At 37.4% G+C, this 25,103-nt stretch overlaps 1 protein-coding gene across 3 annotated transcripts in view; it reads left to right on the top strand.

Annotated features, from left to right (window-relative positions):
* LOC109420550 (chaoptin) overlaps nt 1-25,103 on the top strand; it is a 611,746-nt gene that overhangs the window by 365,448 nt on the left and 221,195 nt on the right. The window contains exon 2 of one of the 3 annotated variants that reach the window (XM_062850198.1): nt 12,328-12,355. The exons of the other annotated variants lie outside the window; for them this stretch is intronic. The gene's annotated coding sequence lies outside the window, so the exon portion shown is untranslated. The remainder of the gene's footprint in view (nt 1-12,327; nt 12,356-25,103) is intronic. 3 annotated transcript variants of the gene reach the window in all.

Genomic DNA, 25,103 nt, shown 5'->3' with positions numbered 1-25,103 from the left:
TTCTGCTAATGGATCAAAAATAGACGTTCTATATTTGATCTTTTTTTTTTTTACATTAAACTTTTTGCTTTTTTTTTAGATTACCATACCATTTTTTCCTCATGTAATGCATTAGTTGATTAACTGAAAAATAGTCTTAATTGCTATTTCTTCTACCGATTTGTAAATCACGTTCACAAGCATAGGAAGGAAATACTCATTCAATTATCACTCAATACCACGTGTAATCTGACAATCTACCCAATGTGCCTCAGGTTTGTCCCAATCGAATCGAATGCCGTAAAGATTGTGCACCACGCGTTTAGAGATTTTTTTTTCATCTTGCATTGCGATTTTCTAGGACTCCTTTGTCGTTTATTTTGTGCCTCTTTTATCTGATAAATCTCTTCTCTGCCAGTAAATCTCATGTATTTTTTTTCAAGTTCTGATATATTTATGCATGTTCATTTTCACTCAAAACTCTTTTATTCTGATACGTTGACGATACGGTACTATCTTTCTCGACATTTTAAGTTTCGCGTGACAAAAACGCGTGACGAAAAGTCCTCCAGTTTGTAACATTGAATAAATGAATATCTTACTTAGCTTTTAACAACCTGATGAGAGTGATGAAACAGTGAATCATTATACAACTAACATTAACAACTGTGTATCTAATACATATTTTTGTTTTGTTTGAATGTTTTTTTTTTTTTTTTAAACGCTACTATGTTAAGTAAAATCGATAAACAAATCAGTTTATCTAATATAGATGCTATTCGTGAAGTTTTTTTCTTTAATAACTTCGTTTATTGTGAAGATACCGCAACAAACACAAATATCCACATTTTAGATATTTTTTTATGTTAGAACGCATTACATAGCAGCTCAAATTAAAAAAAAAAAAACATAAAAAACCTCTCATATGTAGTAACCCAGTAAACATTTTGGTCTGTATAATTTGTGTTATACACTACGATATAAGAACCAATTCAATCGTATGAACTGCACAAAACTTCTATATACGCACCAAAGTGGAGGCCATATACACACTTCTACCGATATTTCGCGATTTCATATGATCATCATTACGATGTCCCAAATAATCGATCGAAAGAATAAAATACAACTTCAGGTGATATGTAATACGATGTCCGAAATTAGCTATAAAAAAGTTGACACCTAGCCTAGAACACGGCACCTCGAGATTGTAAGTCTAAGCCCATACCATTGTACTAACTGATCTGCCTTGAACAGAGCGCAAATATTGGCCAACATAAACTTAAGCTTTCTAAACCACCCATGAAACTTGCCATTGCTTTCCTACATGAATGCTGATATGAGGAATGGGTTGCAATGTTTTCTAAGTCATTGCGATTCCATTTATTACAATGCTATACTGATATATAGTATACCTTATGATGAGTTGTCAATTCGTATACAACTCGTAGCGAGTTGGATTTGCACTTATTACAACGTCTTTTGTTTACAACATAAGTCCCGCATCGAGTGCACGTTTCGACGACGTTGTCATCGTCGTCGTCGTCGTCGTCGTCGTTGTCGTCGCAGGAAAAGTATACAGCTCATGTAGGAATATTTGTGAGACAAATGTCTGCCTTCGGTAACTATTAACACTCCCAAAGATTGCCTGAATATCATTATTGGTAAACACAATGTTTCCAGTCCCAAAACATAATTAGCGGTCAGGTGGTGGTGAGCAAGGCAAATGGGATGCTTTTTCATTTTGCATCCAACACCACCCAATCACCTCGTCGCGGTGCCGAAATTCATTAAGTCGTTACGATTCGCAACCAAAGTTTACTAACATTATATATGACTTGAAAGCGCATGCAAACAGCGACGACTTCAATTAGCGCTATTTATGACTTGCTTTATGCACAACAAACTTACTCCAAAACAAATCGCAGCAGCGATTTATATACAATTGGACTAGACATTTTTTATCACAAAATTCAACGGTTTTTACGATTTTGATTTCTAACAGCGAGATATACGATTTTCAATGCACTTCCCATTACGATCTGTGGTTTACTGGGAATTGATTCATTTTTTTTCGTTTCATTTTCCAGTTCACTATGTCAGAAACTATGCATGCTGTCGTCATTAATATAACATAAAAATCAATTATAAATTAGGTTCAAATATGTTTTCGGATGTGTACAAAACCAATGAGTTATTTTTTTATCTGATTCCTCTTCCTTAGATTTTATAAGTGGTGCCTATTGGAACTTTACAATATAAATTATATATTGCTCAGTCAATGATATAAATTCAAAATATCATTTGGTGGTAGACTTTTTTTTTTTTTTGATGGTAGAATAATATTTTCTTTAACACAGGTAATAACAAATAATGGAGATAACTATACAATGGTAAAACCGAAATAATATTCAAATTTATGTCCATATTGTATCAAAATTGTTCCATTACAAGTTAACGAACATTTTAAAATAGGTTTGTTTCGTATATCAGAAAATTGAACACATTATATCAAATGACTTGATCCACAGAACGAAGCCATTTTATTTCAAATGTTAAATCTAATTAACAAAGCAGCTATATTATTTGCCGTCCCGTTGCTAAGCAACTGTTTCTGTCGGCAGCAAACAACAAATTATCAAAACAACGTCTCAACCAAGTTTTGCGATAAATTACATCAGTGCACTGATTTTTTTCCAATGAGCAAATTAAATCTAAAACATTAAAACATTTCTCACAGGAATTCCTATGGGAATTCCTCATACGCGAATATGGCTTTTCTTACCTCCCATCTTTGTCTTTTTCTGTTGGCTTTTTAGAGCACTCTTTATCTTTCTTCTTAATGTATAATTTTCTATTTGAACAAGATCTCTTGCCACAATTAGTTAGATTCTGCAGGCGTTTACCATCCAAAAGACAAATCTCACAATATTACCACAGAGCTTTCATCGACGACGCAATTTCCTTGTCTTTGCAATGAATACACTCTTTCGACAGTCCTGCTTTATGGTTACTTCTAAACACTATACATGCACTTCACTTCTCAACAGTTCTGCACTATTTTTTTTTTTTTATCACAGACATCTTAATCGCGGAAAAAAAAGAGCTTTTATTCTCGTCGCCAATGTAGAAGAGCGTGTAGTTCGGTTGTTTACTATATTCACAATGACGTTTATTTCCTGATTCCTAGATTAGCCTACTATAATAACAATTGTGATCTCAGCCTACTACAAATGTATGAGTGCATTAATGAGTTTTCAATAGTTTACTGATCTACTTCTGTTACTATTAACCATCTTACAATTTTCGAGTTTCAAACCCATTTCAGTTGACTTTGATAAGCACATAACTAAACTGATAATGCGAAAACCGGAATTCCCAAGTAACAATGAATGCTGAACAGTAGGAGTATTAGCTCAACAATAGTTGGTTAATGGTGTCAATGGCTGAACACAATGACAGCTGAATATTGGTCTGAAGTATGACTTGTTCAACCTCTTTAATCAGCAATACATAGATGACTTCAATCAAATATTTTTTGACAGCTGACCCAAGCATGGTTTACTTGACTATTCAGACAGAACACGAAATGCTCTTGTTTTCGAGGATATGTATACAATTGTGTGTGGTGTGGGTGCTAAGGTGAGTGACTATAAATCAGGAGGTTCGAGTTCAATTCCCAGTTTTCCCACAGATTAATTTATACATTCCTAAACATCTCTTCTGGAAATAGACCCAGCTAATGGTAAAAATAGCCTCACGAAAGTGTTTTTATTTTATTTTTACACAATTAATAAATTTAATAGATTATTTAATAAGCGCATAGTGAGCCTTCCAATGAACGTCAAATCAGCTAAAGGTTGAATAAAATCAAGTTAGATGTTTAGGAGCTGAATAAAGGATTGTACCTCTTGTGCTCAGCTTTTGTTCAAATGAAGGCTGATTTAAAATTGTTGGAGAATCGTTTGTACAGCATCAAATTGTTACCGGGGTTGCGGCTTCCTGGCGATCACCCTCCGGATACTGGTCCTTCATCCGTCATTGCTGTCCTCGGTCAGTAATCGAGCACTAAATTCAATCGTATATGTTGCTATTTTCCGAAGTGATGATCATTCGTCGTATTTCAACAACAACTAAAGGGAAAAACACTGCTGCCCTGTGCACTAGTGCACAGGCCAACTTGTGCAAAACAAACTTTTGCGAGAAGTTGACCCGGGATCGGGTCGGGACCCTTTCGGCGGCGCGCCGGCTACAAAAACGCCCCCCAAATGGCATGCAAATATTTTCGGCCATATTCATATTTATAAAATGCTTCCATTTGTTTGTTTATTTATGTTCTCTGGGCCATACTGCCACGCCGGCGGCCCGTGCCGAATGAACCGATGCGATGGAGCAAATGTGGCCCGTCATCGAATGCAAGCAATTTTCTCTGGGCAGGAACCCTGTAGTGGTTGGTGTACAGCTGAGCGGATTGTGTGCCGAGGGGATATGTGAGTATGTAGTATGTATGTGCGATTTTCATCCCTTTGGGACAACAACTCATATGGTTTTGGCTACAGAAACACAGCAGACATTAGAGCAGTGGTATGATTCAACGCGATGTTTGGCTAAAATTACGAAAGTCGACAAAGAGACATATTGCCCTTTACTGGCATTTTACGAGATTTGCTGGAATATCTGAAACATACTGAAAAAAAAACTAGTAATTAGAAGGCACGAAATGTTGCCAATTGACAAATTGAGAGGAGAAATTTTTAATAAAAATCACGTTCAGGTGGGATTTGAACCTATGACTCCGTATTCGCTAGATCGGCGCTTTAACCAACTAAGCCACAGAACAGATAATGATCCTGCGGAATAGAAAGCCCAACTGACTCGAAGCCAAACTGGCTTTCTATTCCCCATGATCTTTACCTGTTCTGTGGCTTAGTTGGTTAAAGCGCCAGTCTAGCGAATACGGCGTCGTAGGTTCGAATCCCACCAGAACGCGATTTTTTTTCCATAAATTTCAGCTCTCAGTTTATTAATTAGCAACTTTTCGTGCCTTCTAATTACAAGTTTCTCCAGGATGGCACAAGGAGAGTTAAAGAAAATACTGTTCCATTCAATTCCAACTAGGCTTTGGGTGCTAGTAGTAGAGCTTTTAAGGACAAACGTCATGAAATCCCGCTTCAACATTGCATCAGAGCTTCAGATGCACAAATCTCAAGAAGCAAGCATCAAACTACAGTGGATTTTATTATTCTATTCTTGCTCACTTGTAATAAGCCTAAAATAAAAATCTCATGTGCGCTGGTTTTGTTTACGAAGAGATTTGTGCCCTTGAAATCGTGAGTAGGTGTCAAAGTCGGCCATTGTGGCGGCCATTTTGGGACTCTAACAAGTCTGTCCTTAAGTAAACGAAGTTGACTTCTGTGGCTTTTCAGCAATGTTACCTTAATTGTCCCAAACTGGATTATAGTGTAGAAAGTTTACATCTTTAAAGACCAAAATATATGAAAAGTTGCAAATCGAGTGTATCGTCGGTCGTGATGAGCCTGGCATTTTACTCGTAAATGATTCCGAAAACCTTTTTTTTTTTTTTAATTTTGACCACTTTCCGGCCACTGCGCCAATCTACCCAGCGAGGGAATAGCATAAAACATCCAAAAAGTCAAATTGTCTGGTACTGCGTGCCGTTCGTTTCTATCCAATGCACCGGTAGCTATGTGAATGTTTTTTTTTTACTTTTGGGTAGCACGCTTTGCAGGGTAGGGCCTTTCACTTTGAGCTGTTTGTAGTTTTACACTTCATCTGCAATTTTCGCCTCCACACTCCCCTGGTGGTTGGGGTTCACTGCATGCTGCTGGTATAGTCCAGATCAAGCTGCCGGGGCCGCTCGTTTGCTGTTTGTCATGTTTCTGGAAGGGAATGAATGCATTAATGTGCACATAATGTGTGGATTGCCATGAAGATAAGAATGTTGTTTCGGGCGCTCTGTGTTGAATTGAATATTTGACCGCAGAAAGGGAGTTGAAAGGGTGTGCAGATAAACTGAAAGTTAAATATGAAATTCTATTCATCATTGAATTCATCATGTGGATTTCTGATTGAGCTGCCGTAGCAGCTACACCAGTGTCGCTAGATCAGTTACACGTCCCCATCTCTCTCTTCTTCGTCTTCTGCTTGGCGTAACGTCCCAAATGGCACAATGCTTACATTTTAGCTTTGTGTTCCATGAGCATTTCCACAGTTATTAAGAGAGCTTCCTCTGCAAATGACCATTTTGTATGTGTATCGTATGGCAGGCACAAAGATAATCGATGTTCAAGGAAGTCAAACCAATCTGCATTACGAGAAGTTCCTTGATCGACCCGGGGCCCTGACCACCAGATCCCACCTACCCACCTAAATCCAGCCCTGTCTGCACCGCACTGGTTTCAATGTGATTGGAAAATTTGTTTATTATAGGTTTTTGAATTACATTCGATCATACTTGGACCCTAGTCACAACACTTGACTCTTTAGGAACACTTCTGTTCGTGCTGGCCGGGATGGAATCACTGTGGGGTGTTAGGGGCTGTTCATAAATCACGTAGACTTTGTGGGGGGACGGGGGTCTGAGCGAAGTTTACGCGCCATACAAATTTTAAAATTTTTGTATGGACGAAAGTCTACGAGGGGGGAGGGGGGGGGGATCTGAGATGGCCAGAATTTGGTCTACGTGGTTTATGATCGTATTTGTTTGTGTTAGTTGGGTGGTTAGATCGTTTGTATTTTGTCGATTTTGGTTAGTGGTAGATGACGCATTTCTCTCATCTCTTCGGTTTTGATCGTCGAGAGTAGATCTGCGTACGCACAGCTTAAATTACACTAGTTTACAGCATTTTTGAACTCAGTAAGCTGATGATCATTTTTGATGATCATGCGCTGAGTTCGAAAACGCGAAAAAAATAAGACAGTAGAGCGGAATTTTGTTCGACTTTCCATACAAGGTTGATGATTTGAAATCGGTTTTTGTTCTATTTTTAAGCAACGTCGCTCACTTTAAACGTCTCATTCTCCGTTATCATGCTCCGATTCTGTTGAATTTTTTACTGTAACTCGCCCACATATGATATGTCAAATAAACGTTGAGAAAGAATTTTTAAATTACTTTTTTCTTATTGAAAAAAAAAAAATACATTTCTTCATATATTTTTGGGAATTTTGCTAAAATATATGGAGATCGTCCCTAAAATTCGTTAATATCTTGGATTTCATCAATCTGACACAAAACCTGCATTCCGATGATCGAATGGTATTATATGCGGCTTTTAATTTATGGAAAAAGCTTTTAAATTGATTAAAACAAACGCAAGATATTTTAATGTAAGTAAATTACTTATTTTAAAAAGTTGAAAATCAATATTGAGCTGAAACTCGAAAACTATTCTACTTACATTTTTTAAAGTCGGTTTCGAAATCAGCGCTATATTGTGCTTCAAAAATTTTGGTTGTTGACAGAAGTTCACGACTTTCGTTTTATTTTGTAAACTAGTGTTATCTGTGCCTGTTCGGTGATTGACCGTGTTGGAAGTCGTCGCTATATGACACATTTCCAACACGTGGAATATTGTTACATTTTTTTTAATCAGCATTTGTAGAATTTTTGCATGTTTCGCATAATACGAATGGAAAGTGCCTATAAATAATAAATTTGCAGTAGATTTCTTATATAAACCCCCCTAAAATTCTCCTAAAATGTTCTCGAAGCACCCTCTCCACCCGACATTTATGATCCACTTAACCCATTAACGCCCGAATCATGCCACAATCATCGTAAACGTCCGTTTTTTTTTCTGGATTCCAAAGCCATAAAAGAAAGTTACTGCACTAGCAGTCATTTAAACGAAATTCTATGGTAAATTTTGTTCAAAAACAGTGAGCTATATGAAAGAGAAACATTGAAAAAACAATTATTCTCCATTTTATGTGAGCCATGAGAATCATTTATGGATGACTGATATGATATGGGGAATAGTTGACCTTCTTTTAAATGGATAATTCCAAGTAAAATTTCTAAGACCTTTTAGCGCTACCCAGCGGATAGATGTAGAATCAAATAACATGTCATCGGATAGCTTTTAGTGTTTTAATAGTCGACTAATTTATAATCGGATAGCTCTGGATGTCCTGATCAGCTTTACAGAAGACGAAATTCTTCTAATGTGGTTTGATTCTCGAAATACAGAAAATAAGAACTTCTCACTAGAATTAACTAGTTTATTAGGGACCATTCATAAGCCACGTTGATCATCTCTGCCCCTTCCCTCTTTCCATCATATAGAAATTTAAAAGGCAGCCAATTTAACGCCCTATAATAAATTGAAAAGTTTCCATACATAATTTGGAAATGCCAATAAATAAATAGGGGTGGAAGTAATAATAAACTATAAAAAAAATCCATAAACAAATTAAAAAGCGCATAAATAAATCAAAACTTCCCATAAATAATTGATTTTCGAGCAATAAAAAATGCCAGAATTTCCACAAATAAATCAACGATTGCAATAAAAAACTATATTTTTTCCAACAATTCCAACAATGTGCAATTTAACAGACAATCGCTTGCTGTCCGAACTCGCTAACTCGCCCTCGTCGGACTTTAAAAAAGGATAACATCTCTGTTCGCATTATACCGGCGCTTCGGATTTCGGAAACTTCGGCGGCTTTCTGCCGCCTCAATTCCTCAAACCTCTATGCGGCTTCGCCACATGGCTCGAACGATAATTTTACTTGGCTGATTGTTTCGTATGTATTGCTAAATTTTCAATTGCTTTTTTGACGTTTTTCAATTGGAGATTTTCAAATTATTTATGCAAAAATCAGATTTATTTATGGAAAATTTAAACTTTTTTGGTGGAAAATGTAGTAATTTAATGCAATTATTGAATAATTCGTGGAAATTCTGACATTTTGTATTGCTCGAAAATCAATTATATATGGGACATTTTGATTTATGTATGCACTTTCTGATTTATTTATGGAAATTCTGTAATTTATTATTGCTCGCACCCCTATTTCTTTCAATCACGAAACGCGACGCGAAATAAGACACACAGATAAAAATAATAAGATTTACACGTCATGTAGACTTAATTTTAGTCATGTAAACTTAGTGTTATGATGGTTTACATGATATATCATGTAAATTTGTGTTATATGTCATGTAAACTCTCAGATTCATGCTGAATTACATGACATATAATGGAAATTTACATGACATTTTATGAGTTTTACATGATATGTCATGTAAACTTCTGTGATATCCCACGCTCCAATTATGTGCATTATATGTCACAGAATTTTACACTCTTTTTTCGATCTGTGCACGACACTTATGGTTCTTACAATCGTCAAAATAATTAAAAAATTACCTTAATGCCGACCGGTTTCGGGCTCGATGCAGCCCATCTACGGGACAATGTCCGACTGATTACGTTGTTCCAAGTTGGGAGAGAGAGAGAGAGAGAGAGAGAGAGAGAGAGAGAGAGAGAGAGAGAGAGAGAGAGAGAGAGAGAGAGAGAGAGAGAGAGAGAGAGAGAGAGAGAGAGAGAGAGAGAGAGAGAGAGAGAGAGAGAGAGAGAGAGAGAATGTCACTGCTACTGCTCTCTCTCTCTAAGTACACAAATTGAAAGTGCCCTACTTCTTTATTGGCAATTTCTGATTTTGTCATGGAAAATGAAAACTTTTTTATGAGTCGTTAATATTTTAGCCAATTTTAAAACTTGTATGGAGCGTCGATTTTGGCCAGGCCTCATCTGCCACGGATGGCACCTTATCGGATATCTTTTGATGTCCCAATCAACTTTGCCGAAGACGAAATTATCCAGATACATAAGTTTACTAAAGATTGCTAAGGATAACTAAAACCTACTAGCATCACCTAGTATATATATTCAGGGTCAGCAAGATTATCGCCGGACAGCTCTTGATGTACTGATCTACTTTTCTGAAGACGAAATCCTTCTATGTAGTCTGGTTCTAGAAATATTTACAGCAATTTGAAATTTATAAGAATCACTAAAATTAATAAGACTTACTAGGGTCACCCAGCGTATATATTAATGTTCAACTAGGCTATTTATCAACGGACCTGATGAATTTGTTCGAAAACGATTCTTTTCTAAATGGTCCAATTCTCAACATACATCCGTTCAGAATTTATAAGATTCGCTAGCGCCACTCGGCGGACAAACCTAAAATCAATTAGTTCACTATCGCATAGCTCTTGATATTACTGATCAACTTTGCTGTGGACGAAGTTCTTCTAAGTAGCATGGTTCTCGAGATACAGCAGTTTAGAATTAACCAAGACCCACTAGCGCCACTTTGCGGTTAAACCTAAAATCAACTAGTTCACTGTCGAACAGCTTCATGTTATTATGTAAAATTCCGACTCCCCCTCCCCTCTTTTATGGGAAGCATATTCTTTCTTATTGCAATTGTTGATTTATTAATTGCATTTTCGACGGTTTGCGAAAAAATAATTTTTATGGAATATTTTGATTTATTTATGCACTTTTTATTTTTTTATGTAATATTCATCTATTACTGATTACACCTAGTTTCTTCACTAGGACTTTTGGAATTACTTATAGTATTTTTTTTCTTAGACAGTTACAAATATTTATTTCACTTTTTTTTCCCACCGTTTTTTGGCTGGTTGACGTGGGGATAAAAATAATACAGCATTTAATTTGAAAAATATTAAAAACTCATCGGATTTGTTAAAGAATTTTTAACAAGATCCGACTTTTTTTTTAATATTGTTTATCTGCTTCCTCAAAATATTTTTGAAGAGGGAGGGATGGGGGAGTCGAAAAGTCAAAATTAAACTTGTATCCGCCTTATTAAACGTTTAATTGTCTGCCTGACCCGATCAACTTTGCCGTAGACGACATTTGTGACCTGATTATCGAGATACAGCAGTGGAAAATTTCAAAGATTCACCAGCACCACTAAACGGGTAAACCTAGAATCTACTAGTTCACTATCGGATAGTTCTTGATTTCCTGATCAACTCTATCGAAGACAATTTTTTTCTGCGTGGTCTTATTTTCCGGCAGTTCAAATTTCTCACTAGCACCACCTAGCGGATAAACCAAGAATCAACTTATTTACCCAATAATGGTTTCATCATATGCCAGGTACACGACGCATTGCAAAAGTAAGCTTGGTGTTCACAACACGAGAGTGGCGATACTGACATTAGCTTTCGGCACGAAGCCTTCCAAAGCCTGAAATGTTATGGTCACCAGCGCCACCTACTGAAGCAAATATGTACAAAAAATACGTACTATTGTAGAGGTCCTTACCTCCTCAACAACTTTGCTGAAGACACTAGCCTTTCTGCATGCCTCATTTCTCCACGGAAATCACAAAAGTTACTATTTTTAAATAGATCACTGGGCGTAAATGGATAAATCTCTCTGACATAGCCTGACATACACCTTTGCTCAAAGCTTTAGAAATCTCCTAGAGACTCCTGTGAGACGTTTTTGAAGCTTTTCAAAAACCCATTGATATTCCTTTATAGAACTCCCATTACACACTTCTTAATTCCCCCTCTGGAAAACTCCGGAAACTCTCTTATTCATTGAAGCAAGTGAAGCCTGAAACTACCCCTGAAACATCCATGAAACCGTAATAATGCCACTGAAACTACACATGGGCTCTTCTACGACTCTCCTAGCCACTAGCCACACGACTTCTAACCACTCAACACTGTAACTCATCTAAACTATCATTATTTGAAGTCCTATTGCGAACCCCCTGAATCTCTATAGCGCTCACCTTTTCACTCCTTATATTCTTATTCCTGTCATTCTTGCCACTTAAACTTCTTTATAACCATCTGAGATCCATCCAAGCTATCCTTATTCCTCTCTGAAACCTCCCAGCAACCTTCCAATAATATCGTTAACCCCCATGAAACACCTTTCGATATATTTTAAACACCTCTAACCCCCATTTAAAGCTTCACTGCTACTCATTTCCTTTGGAATCTTTCTGATATGTCTTCCACCTTTTTCTCCCTAAACCTTCATTGAAAACTCACTAATGTTATATTTTTTCATATAAACTCCCATACAAACTTCAAATGAGTTTAACATCACCCAAATGTTAACAGATTGAGCTGAAAATTTGATCAGAGCATCGTAGCGTAATATAGAATGAAATAAGGAGGGGGACCATCGAACTTTTTGAGATGTGGCTCAAGCACCCTAATCCTAAATACTGAATCTAACTCATGAAATTTTATTACAATCGTTCCATTCAATTGTTTCAAAAATCTAATCTAGAATATTTTCTTCTGTATTTCAGGTAACTTGATACCATATGGTTGGCATATGTAAGTAATAATTATCCAAAATCTGAACAATCAAAATAACCTTGACATCCGAAACCAGATCCACCCCATTCCACAAACAACCTAAAACAATAATTCTACCAAGAAGTAATTTACATCGTGAAAATAAAACCATTTCCCTCCGGAAATGTCGCGGTTCGGTTCGGTTCGGTTCGCTTTCACTGCCAACTTCCCGGACCAGAAAATCCACCAAGAATGAAGAATTATAAATTATTTGGAAAGTTGATATCTTTTACGAGCACGCTCCATGTAGTAGAGAGGTACCGGCGCGGTGCAAGCACATTCTCTGTCATGTTACCCGACAGAGCGACAAGCAGTCATCTCTCCAAAGGAAGGTACATGGGTAAGGTACCTTTATAATACGTGATCCTTTCGCGGCCATCCTGGCCCGTCGTCGCCCGCCCCAATCCCGCCATTATGCTGTCTCTAATGTGCCTCTCTAAGAGCAGCTCATTTGCAGCACCAGACCCAAAACCAGATTCGACCGCGGGGACAAATGTAAAAAGTGCGGTGGGCAGTTTATGGCACCTATAGAATGTCTGGATTAATCATAGGAAATAGCTGCATTCTGATTTTAAATAAAAAAGGTTTACAACTATTAAGAATAATATATTATGAAAGTTATACCCGACAAGATGGGAGCAACAGAATTATTACATGTTGTATTATTATTGTAACAATAACTTGAATATAAAACATGTACCGTTAGTAGTTAAAAAATAACAAAAAAATAAATTTAAACTCCCTACAATTGAAACAAAACTATAACAGATTGAGCTACTATTATAACAAGATTATATCAAACTTTGTAAGAACAAACTTGCCAAAGTATAATAACATAAGAAGTTTGGCTATCTTTTTCAGTACAAATTTATTATAGGATTTATTAGAAATCTTGTGGCCAAACCAAAATAACAAAATTATAACAAACTTGTTCGCAGCAATAGAAAACATCTATGAAGCTTTGAAATAATTTTGTTACAAATATTGCAAAAATCGTTACGAAATTATGTTACAAATAATTTTATTACTATGCATAATTTGTTGTTCAAAATCTGTTCGAATAAATAAAACAAGTGTCAATTTTGTTACTAAAATATTAACATATGTTATTATAATGTTTTTTTTTGTATCAAATTCTGTTACTTATGGCAACAGTTGTCATAAATATGTTTAATGCTCTGGTCAGGTAGTGATTTTTATTTTGTTTTCTTTGCACTACATTCTCAAAGTCTCAAAAATGTTGTTCCAGATTTCAGATAACATTTTTCGAGCAAATTTTTGATGCACATAGAGTTTCCAATCGTCGCAAAACCCTATCGCCCATAAAACCACTCCGCCAACCCAACCATATCCCATCGTAGACCAGGAGGAGACCGGGTGGAACAAGATTTTAAAGATTTATTCACCCAGAGTGGGTTGTGAAATTATCCTACTTTATGACTGACGTCGTCGTTCGGCGGTGTTAGGATCGCTCGCTGCCGGTTTGCCGTCAGTATGTGGCGATGCGCGGGAAAAAGCCCGAAAGCAAAGACACGACACGGTTTGCTTGATTTTGGTTTTTATCATCCAACTCCTTACAGCACGGATATGGCTTTCAGGCTTTTTCTTGTGGAAAGTTTGACGTGGCATCACCGTCGTTGTCGGCGGCGTTGTCTCGGATTTCTTTGGCGTAGTTGTTGTCATCGTGGGAAAATGTTGAGGTGGCTTCGAGCGACTGCATGCCAAAGGGTTTCGCGCGCTACATGGAAAACTTTTCAACAACATGATGGGAGCTGGAAATCATTAGTTGTTGCTGAAACCAGATCCTTGTAAGTTGGAGTAGTGGCTTCTTCTTTGTTGAGTTTATTGCTGAGTTTTGTCTGGCTGGGAGGAAAAAGCACATGTTCCTGGATAATGTAGTAGATGACTGAGAATATGTTTTGAATTTAATTCCATAAATCCAGCGAATGAACTTATCGTAGCTCTACCTCGTCGCAAACCGCATTTCATGGATTCATCGAGCAATAAACCCGGACGCTAGAGTTTTCTATTTTGACTGAAAAAGCACAAAAAGAAGAACAAGAATCAAGAATCAAGAATCAAGAATCAAGAATCAAGAATCAAGAATCAAGAATCAAGAATCAAGAATCAAGAATCAAGAATCAAGAATCAAGAATCAAGAATCAAGAATCAAGAATCAAGAATCAAGAATCAAGAATCAAGAATCAAGAATCAAGAATCAAGAATCAAGAATCAAGAATCAAGAATCAAGAATCAAGAATCAAGAATCAAGAATCAAGAATCAAGAATCAAGAATCAAGAATCAAGAATCAAGAATCAAGAATCAAGAATCAAGAATCAAGAATCAAGAATCAAGAATCAAGAATCAAGAATCAAGAATCAAGAATCAAGAATCAAGAATCAAGAATCAAGAATCAAGAATCAAGAATCAAAAATCAAGAATCAAGAATCAAGAATCAAGAATCAAGAATCAAGAATCAAGAATCAAGAATCAAGAATCAAGAATCAAGAATCAAGAATCAAGAATCAAGAATCAAGAATCAAGAATCAAGAATCAAGAATCAAGAATCAAGAATCAAGAATCAAGAATCAAGAATCAAGAATCAAGAATCAAGAATCAAGAATCAAGAATCAAGAATCAAGAATCAAGAATCAAGAATCAAGAATCAAGAATCAAGAATCAAGAATCAAGAATCAAGAATCAAGAATCAAGAATCAAGAATCAAAACCATGTGATGGCCCTAAACAGTGCTACGTAAACTACATCAATGAAAATGAGGTCGATAGCCAATTCTGTTTCCTTTCATAATTTAATAATTCAAAAGGAAGTCAACAAAGATTACAAAATCACTCGGACACATAAATCTTCCTGCGGACATCAATATTGGCTCATATGCTACCCCCCGAACAAAGGCGAATCACTTGATGGCCTTTATGGGCCACCACCCGCGCGCACAGTCCCGGAGAGAAATCATATCCGTTTTCGATCATTTCTCCTCTTGTTATCCTCCATGGATTGCCGCATAAAAGCATCCGAAAAACAACCCTTTTTCCCTCCGGCGGCGGCGGCGGCAACGAGGCTGGAATGCTCCAACAAGGGCGGCTAAACGATGAAAAATATTCACCGATGGATTCCTGCTGCATTCTCACCCGTACGCGCGCCTCGACCGTCGTCAGTATTTTTTTTCTTTTGAGCGAAATTGTTTCCCCCGGGCTTTGGGATGAAAAGTTGGATTTATGTTTATGGAATTTGTTCGGGGGAAAAGGTCAACCACCTCCGCCCCCATCATCATCGGAGCGAGCGAGACTGCTGGCTGATTTGTATAGCATTCTGACGTTTCACTCTCGAGATTGACAAATTGCTTCTAAATCAAATTTGTGGGTTATTCAACGAACAAAATCGATCTGAGCTATAGCCGGGGAGACGTTGTTTATAGGGTAATTCGCCAATTGTTGAACGGTTAGTACTGGCATTTTGGTTTTCGTTTGTTTTTCCGTGCCTAATTTCTTTTTAGTTGAAAAATATCCAGTGAACGTCTAGATCTACTCATCCCTTATACTACCCATTGAATTGGATTCCCTTAAATTCCATTTTCTAAGAGAAAATAGAACATTTGTATGGGAAGTCTGTAACCCAAATGTTGAACGCTTCCTTAAGCTAGCTCATTCTAATGTTGGACGGTTAAACCGTCACGGTTCTCGCTAATTGTTGAACGGTTGAAGCTTTATTCGTAATTCGGTTTTTAAATTAAGAAAAATGTACCGATTTTTTGATTTTATATGAAAGAGCACCTTTTTCTGAACCACTATGATTTTTTTCAGATTTTTAGAACTTCATTTTGGTACCTAAAATCAATTTCAAAGATATTTTTTTTAAATCACATTTTGACAGCTGGGCAACTGCTTGACAGCTCCGCGCAGTACAAAATGCGACAAGGGGTGATCCGACAAATCGCTCCCATACAAACTTCAAACTGAATTTTAAATAGGTTCCCGGGCACCAAAATTTATGAAAATTTGGATTTCGGCTCAGTTTGGCATGCAGATTCAGAATATGGCATTATCTCAACACCGCTTAAGAAGCCAATTGATGACGTATAACCCAACATCAACCTATCATTCACCTGTTTTTATTTTGGCCACCAAACCCAACATAGACCCAACAGTTACCCGATGTGAGTCCAACATCCGATATTTTTCACTCTGGCAGATTTTTTCCGGGTTTTTCGTGTTTTGTGCCTAGCTAGTCCGAGTTAGTGACAATTCATTTAAATGACAAGGAATCGCTCATTTGAAGAAAGCTCTAGTGGGCTGAAATCGTTTTAAACATGACTAGATGCAAAAAATGGCCGAAAAGATTTGATTAGAAGCGAAAACGACAGAAAAAAAGTACGCCTTTAAAAGCCTCTGAAACACTCCGAGAAACCCATGGGACCCACTCAACCCCCAAAGAACACTCGTGGAACTACCCTGAAATCCCTTGATAACCCGTAGGTTGCTCCTGAACCTCCTGGAACGCCTTGAAATACTCGTGGGACCCCCTTATCACTCTGAATTCCTCTTGAACAACTTTGGAATGCCCTTTAAAACCACTGGAATCTTTCTGAAGCCCACTGGAACACCTCTGGAACATCCCTCGAACGCCCTTGAAACCCCATGAAATGCACGGTTAGGTAAAGTGAAAAAAAAAATCCGGCAGTCATGCTAACATCGTAGGGTATGCCAGTGTTCAACAATTGGATCATGGATGCATAATGATAGTGTGATAAGAAAAATATTATTTTTAAATTAAATAACAATGAAAATGTGATTTAAAACAATGTTAAACTGTTAAGGACATCCTTCCAGTTCTTGTAACTATGGTGTGCCTTTGATATTTGTGGTCGATTTGCCCGCATAGCTTATTTCGTAACAGCAATTTCTTAAAATTAATCCTAAGAATTGTGCATCAGCGGTACTAAATTTTCAATCAATTTTTTTGACATTAAATATGTATAATTTTGTAAATTAATTAGAGCAATATCGTGAACAACATGTATAATATACATGTATAATGTACATTGTATATGCATCTACATCATATGTTTACGTTGGATGAAAATAACTTAAGTAAGATTTATAATAAAATATTCAGAAACTGTTCAACATTTAGGTAGTGTTCAACAATTAGCGAATTACCCTACTTGTTAGAAGTTGCGACACCGTAGCTAGCGGATTTTACTCAGGGTTTCTCTGACGAAGAACAAGCAGTGATTTTTCTTGACCAGTGATATTGTGACAACGGTGTGTGATTTTATGTTTTGCACTGAACATTGTTTTCGTATCAGTGAAAAGTATTTCGTTCACTTCATAAAAGTTGATGGTCATAGGTTCGAACCCAGTCCCGGTACTTGCAATTTTTCGTCAGTTGCTCTTCCCCCCGAGAACGGCTGACAACTGACCCTCTTCTGTTTTTAAAGTTTTACACAGGTATCGAGGTGTGTGTTGATGTACGGTTCACAGGAGTTTCCTCTAGTAGACCGAGTACCCGTAACCGGTAAGTGCAAGAAATTGCTTCTTGTTTGAGATGAATGTGTAGTGGGGCAACGTCAAAGAGAACTTCGAGCGCAGCTGTGGGAGTTGAAGAGAACGCTCCAGGCATCGCCATGCGCCATGCAGAGCATATCGGCTAACGCCAACCTATAATGGACCCCCAATCGGACTGGAAAAGGAACAAGAGCTACACATCAATTCAACAACCTCATGCTTATCATTCTACCAGGGTAGAAAAATGACAGCAGTTCTATACAAAATGTAAGTGCAGCTGCCAATTATAACCGTTACAAAGTTTTACACAAGGCAGAAAGAAAAGATAGACATCTGTTCTCTGTGGTAGTACGCTCAATCTTTCGCTTTGCCGATTTTACGGCAATTAATATAGGGGAAATTACCTATTCTCGGCCGTTTTGTTCTCTTCGTCTTTGGGGTTTTTTTGAAACCTATTGAACTCAAAGTTGGTCTCAAATCCTTCCCAACTAAGCTGAATTATATGGCCAAGTTTCAGGCAAATTGGCTGACAAAAACCCCCCATGACGAAGAGAACAAACCTGCCGATAATACCCATTGTCACCCTACCTACTACCGTTATTCCTCCAGTGCAAATGACATATGTTGGTAATGTCAGAGCCAAGACAAATGGCGCTCAAGTGAAAGTTCTTTGTAACAGTGTTCGTAATTTGTCATTAGAAAAGGTAGTGTGCGTAGGTTTTGAAATAGCATAGCATAGCGTAGCATGAATACTTGCACAAATCTTGGATGGAGTTGCAAAGTTGAATATATCCATTTACATTGCTGATGTCGCTACTATCTACAATGTCATAGATTCACTCAGCTCCACACACCTGGCCAAGTCCTTGCAAGCATTTATAAATCCCTTCATCAACTAAGAAAGATCCCATAACTGAAGCAGTTTCCAATAGATGAAAGGATGTTGAAAATATCGAATTTTCAACTTATATGCAGTTGTATAGCAAATATATACTGAAATAGAATTAGGGTATTGGTTCCCTTATTAAGCATGTGGCTCCCATTTTCATCCTACTAAAAACAAAGGAATGAAGCGCTGTTTGTTTTGTTTCTTATTTTTGTATTTTTTGTTAGAAGTGAGCACGCATGAAACACAAAAGAACAGAATCAATCGGTGCCGTAATCGCTTGTTCTCGGATAGGATGGAAATGGGAGCGTGAGATTACTGATGGCACTCGTACCCTATTTATAAATAAATAATATTGGAAAGATCTCACCAATTGTTGTGTGGTTTTTGTGCTTCAATGCCGATTATCTATTGCCTTAATTAATGTTCTTCTCTGCAAAGAACAACACAATACTCAGCAAAGAACAACACAATACTGAACAATAAACACCCGCCCATCTATTGTTTTGATTTTTACACGAGACAATAGCGAACGTGATAGATTACCCGAGTAGAAGTAAAAATCAAAACAATATCATCATTTGATATTCCTCAGTGAAGTACTCAAGATCATAATTAGCTATTGGTTTGTTTGACATAAGAGATAAAAGATCAAAAATACGATCAAAAATTAGTATGGAGAAGAACATAATAATATCTCATTTTGATATTATAAGATCAGACTAATATCTGGGCAGATCTGGGCTTTAGCACATCAAACCAATATCATAAAATGATCTGACAGATGGATTAGAGTAAAAAAAATAAAAATGGCCGCGATCAGAATCGAACTAATGACCTTGTGATTTATGAGCAGTGACATTACCACTGCACTACGACTCATATCTGAAAATAGAAGATAACAAGAGCATCAACTTCTACGTTTTCCAAGGTGTTTGCGACTCATGGTAGTTGTGTTGGTTTGGTCCCGCCATGTTGTAGATGAGTGTGTGAAAGAACTAATTTTGATCTTGAGCAGTAATTTTCAGATCTTTCAATTTCTGGATGTTGCAGATGGGAATGTGAAGAGCTAATTTTGATCTTAAGCAGGAATTTTTCAGATTTCCCAATGATAAATGTTCAGTTGCAGAATATTAATACAGTTTCCACCCAAACTTTAAAACGACATGTGTAAAAACATGTTTGGTTTATTTTGCGCCTAAAACAGGACGAATGTCCACTAATAGAATGCAATCAGTGAAGTACTAGATTGTTGTAATGAGCTGAATTTTTGTATGGTGAGAAGGTAAATTCTCCATTTCTGTAATGCAATGACGCAAAAAAGCGTGGCTATCTTGATTCTTTGTCTAATTTAATGCAGCTTTAGCAAAACTTCGGGTAACTGTGTTATTCAGTTTTCAAAAGTTTTGTTCTAACAGCATTACATTAGGCAAGAAATAATAATACCCACGCTTTTTGCAAAATTTCGTTTCAGAAACGGAGAATTTACGTTATAATCATCAAAAAATTAGCTAAAAATCTAGTACTTTACATCACTGAACGTGCCCTATGTGAACTGTCGCCCAGAAAAGCTTTGGAAACATTCAGAAGATCGTAGTCGTCACGACTGTCGTCTGTTCATATACTCGAGGCAGAATCACTACGCACTTTGTTGGGTGAAATTAAAAAAGCTAGTATGCAGCTGTATGTTTTGTTGGATCTAGAATAAATGGTCCGTTTTTCGAAAAGGTCGTATTTTGCTTAGCGGGCCGATAAAACTCCCAAATAGTCCGGTGATTCATTTATTGGATTCGTACCACAAATGCAAGCTCTTCAGCTTATGTTGTCATCGAACTGAATTGGAAAGCCTCTGCTGGATTACTCACAGTGAAATAAAATAATTATAAACTGGGATTAAGAAACCAATCAGAGAATTAAGTATGGATTACTGCACGAATTTATACTGATCTGCTTACTCTCACACGAAATTTTACTGTTAAAAGGTGTCGGCACCGCTCAAACGTCAAATTTTCTGTAAGAGTAAGCAGACCAGTATAAATTCGTGAAGTGGATCATATACTTTTGTGCCTTTTTTAGTATCGTGAACAATTATATGCATTTTTTGTGCCGATTACTCTGTTTTTTTGGTTCAATTGCCACATCTATAAACCCGCTTATTGAAAATGAAGGCCATTTATTCTACTTCCGTTTTGTCCCAGTGTTCGTTTGTGAAATTTGTGATGGACATAAGGGAGCATCTATTTATTACGTAACACAAAATTCGACATTTTTGAACTCGGTGTTTGGTTCATTAAGATCTGGCGGCCTCCATAATGTGTTTTTGTATGATAACTCCAACTTTTTTGTATGGGTCGTAACGCTAGACTGTATTCCCTATTCCCCTGAAGCGTTACGAAATTTATTAAAAACCCTATCTTCTGAAGCTTTACGTTATGTGGGGACGGCGCATAATCAAAGTTGAAAACTTAAAATAATTTTCATGCGCAATGTTGGGAAATTTCGACATTCATACAGCGGGTTGCCCAAGGCTGTCCAAAGATCAAATTAAGTACTGATTTTGAAATCATATCACGATGAGATATTGAGCAGATATTTGGCAACTTTTTGAAAATCTCATCAATATCATGTTAAGATATGACATCAAAATTTGATCGTTTTAAGATATGATTATGATATTCACGTCTACCCGGGTATGCTGCCATACTCACCCCTTACAGGAGCGATGCATGCACAGCAAACAACAACACAATACTAAACACTAAACACCCGCGTATCTATTGTTTTTAATTTTCACACGAGACAATAACGAACGCAATCGATTATGCTGCCATACTCACACCTTACAGGAGCGATGCATGCACAGCAAAGAACAACCGTGTGCGTAGGTTTTGAAATCCTCATTTAATCAGTTAAAGATACGGTCGCAGCCTATTTCGCCAGAAAATTTATGTTTAAGATTATAGGAAAGTTTTATATAAGAACACCCGAAAGGGTCGGAAGGGGAAACATTTTTTACGGCTTATTCAGAATTTTCAGTTTTTCATACATTGTGAAAAAAGCTTCTAATTCAGTCAAACTTATTCAAGTGTAATGATAAAAAATGGCATCTTAATTTATGGTAAACATGGCTTTTAACTATGTAAGAATCGAACACAATCAATCAAATACATGTCGTGTCGAATGGTTCAGAAAATATGTATGTACAATTCCTTCCGTGATTCCTCCAGGAAATTCTGACCAAGGAGTACTTGATGAAATTCTCCCAGGGGTTTATTTAGGATTCTTTCTGAAGTTTCATCTGAGATACTTCCAGCAGGTTCTCCTGAGATTCATAAAGAGGTTCCGTTTGTCGTTCCTTCAAGAGCTCTTGCCAGGATTCCTCCAGGAAGTGCTTGCGAGATTCTATCAGAGATTTTTCGAAAAATATCTTTTAAGATTACTTCAGGAGTTCCTAAATTCCTTCAAAATTCCTTCTGATTTTTTTTAGGAATGCCTTCTAGGATTACCTTCCTGAGATACCTCTGGAAATTTCTTCCGTGGTGTCTCCAGAAACTTATTCTTGGATTCCTCTGAGATTTCCTTCTGTGATTCCTCAGCGAGTTCCATCTGAGATTGTTTTTGGGGATGCTTCAGAAGTTTCCTTTAGCATTTTTTCTGGGATTTATAAAAAGTTCCTCCAGGAACTTCTTAAAAGATTTCCTGAGGATATTTTATTCTTTTCTTTTTAGAATCCTCATGGAATTCCATACTACATTCTCCTAATAATTTCTTTTGATATGTCTTCAGAAGTTATTTCTTACTTCCAGAAGGTATACCAGGAAATTATGCCTGTGCGAGCATTCCAGTATTTCACCTGCAGTCTCTTACTGAATTCCTCCTGAAGTGTTTTCGGGAATTACTTCAGAAATTCTTTATAAGATTTGTACAGGAATTCATTCCAAAATTCCGTCTCGTATTCCTTCAAAGATTTCCATGCGGGATTCCTCCCGGAGTGCCTTCTGGGATACCTTCAGAAATTCTTTCTGAGATCCTTCCTGTAATTCTTCTAGAACTTCTCTCAATATTCCTCCAAAAACTTCTCCGGAATTCTCCAGATAAAAATAAATCATAAATTTGTCCGATTTTGCCATAATTATTGTGCTGAAATTCAGCATAAATTTCTATTGCTGATTTCTTGATTGCTGAAAGCTTTAGATGTGCATGTCAGAGTCAATGTGTACGCTAAGATAGCTCCTCACGTCAATAAAATAGGAGAATTGCTGTCAATCAATAACAAACGTGATCGGCTTGCGATTCCGTGTACTGTGGTTTTCCATATAAAAACCTGAAAGAAGCAAATACCAACACTAGCAAACGCCAAGATAATCTTTCCCAACGTACCTGGAGAGTTTCCCACCTTCCAACCCCATTCACACGCATTAGTGTCGCTCGTTGGCTGCTTATCCCAAGGAAATGCTTCCCATTGTTCGGAGAAGAAAGCACCGGAAATGTATGTGTTTTCAATTGTGTACTGTGCTATTGTACTGCGAACATACTCTACTTAGAACTTTCTGCCTGCCTGCCTGAAGCGCGCCAAGTGGAAATCGATAAAGAAAAAGGCTCTTCCGGTCGAGCGGCAGCTGCCACCGCGATGGTCGTGCTCGTCGCACAGGTATACCTCGAGCCGTGACCAACGAGGAACGCGTACCAGCTGTAATTAAATCGCGTGGGTTCAGCCCGACCGACCGTGGCCTTGAACCGAGTCTGGGGAGTGAGCGCTATTGACCGAGCTCGTGAATGGTTTGGAGTGGTCGGTCACCCGGTGCGAAGAATGTTGTTTTGCCACCTCGTCTGCCACCATTGCTGCTGGTGACGCCAACGCCTTAGAATTGTACCTATAGGTGGGAACAGAGGTCCCTTTGGTGGAGGGCACGTACAAAAGGAGGAAGCCTAGAAAATAACTTGGTTGGTTTAGCACGTGAAGTAGGAAGCTTATTATTAGTGAGGAATGTGCGTGAATTGAATACTGATTGGGGGGATTACTGGAATAGATTGAATTTATTTACTTGATTGCTTCCTACATGCCGGAGTGAGAACATATTCATGGTTGGTGAATTGGGTTGGTTCTTTTTATGATACGGTAATATTTTCTTTTCTGAGTAGCATTCGGAAGGCCTCTCATAATATGTGTAGTTGTAATGCAAAGTGTGATCCTGGTTCGTAGTATAGTCTTAGTCTATATATATTAGCGTGGTTCAAAAAATCATTTTTGCTCCACACCGCTTATTCGATTCATAACCAGATTCTATGCCTTCTCCCAAAATTTGAGTTCATTTGACTGAAAATTGAGACTGCACAAGCCCTTCAAAGTTTGTATGGGAATTACTATGGGAAAACGATATTTTTCATTCAATCGACCATAGCATTTCCCCAAGTGCCCTAGAGGATTAGTTGACCCTTGGTACTCCTAGGCTACTCTATCAGCTACAACTTTGCCGAAGACCGCATACAAATCGCATGCCTCATTAATTAGTTACCGATTTTTATCCAGAATCGAAATCTTTACTCATGATGGTTAAACTAATCGTCGGGCATCACTGCATTTTGCAGTGAAACATAGTAGCCATGATTTCAGTGTGCTATCTTTGGCGCCGTATGCAGCAATGTTGCCTACTGGGAAGCTGGAGGATCATTGCTAAAGTTTGTCCAGTTGGATATAAATCGATAACTAATTAATGAGGCATCCGATTTGAATGCGGTCTTCGGTAAAGTTGTAGCTGATAGAGTAGCCTAGGAGTACCAAGGGTCAACTAATCCTCTAGGGCACTTGGGGAAATGCTATGGTCGATTGAATGAAAAATATCGTTTTCCCATAGTAATTCCCATACAAACTTTGAAGGGCTTGTGCACTCTCAATTTTCAACCAAATGAACTCAAATTTTGGGAGAAGGCATAGAACCTGGTTACAAATTGAATAATCGGTGTGGAGCAAAAACGATTTTTTGAACCACGCTAATATATATACAGGGGATAGACAAAATGATCGGGACAGGCAAAATTTTCCCTTTTCAAAAAATATTCAAATAGCTGTAACTATTCGAAAAAAGCATCAAATATTCTCAAATTTTTACTGTAAGTGGATCAACTAGTTGTGTATCAGGGGACAAAATTTGGAATAGATCGGGATATTCTGCACGAAGTTATAAAGATTCTAGAAAAAGGTATATTTATCCGATAGCCAACTTTGAGCTGTTATATCTCCGGATTCAATAAACCGAATGCAATGAAATTTTGACCATTTACGACTTATATAATGAGCTCCGAAAAACGTTCAAC

This window comes from Aedes albopictus, chromosome 2 (assembly GCF_035046485.1).
Source record: "Aedes albopictus strain Foshan chromosome 2, AalbF5, whole genome shotgun sequence".
NCBI lineage: Eukaryota > Metazoa > Arthropoda > Insecta > Diptera > Culicidae > Aedes > Aedes albopictus.
Note: the sequence above shows the minus strand (reverse complement) of the source record. Positions and strands in the feature narration are given on the sequence as shown.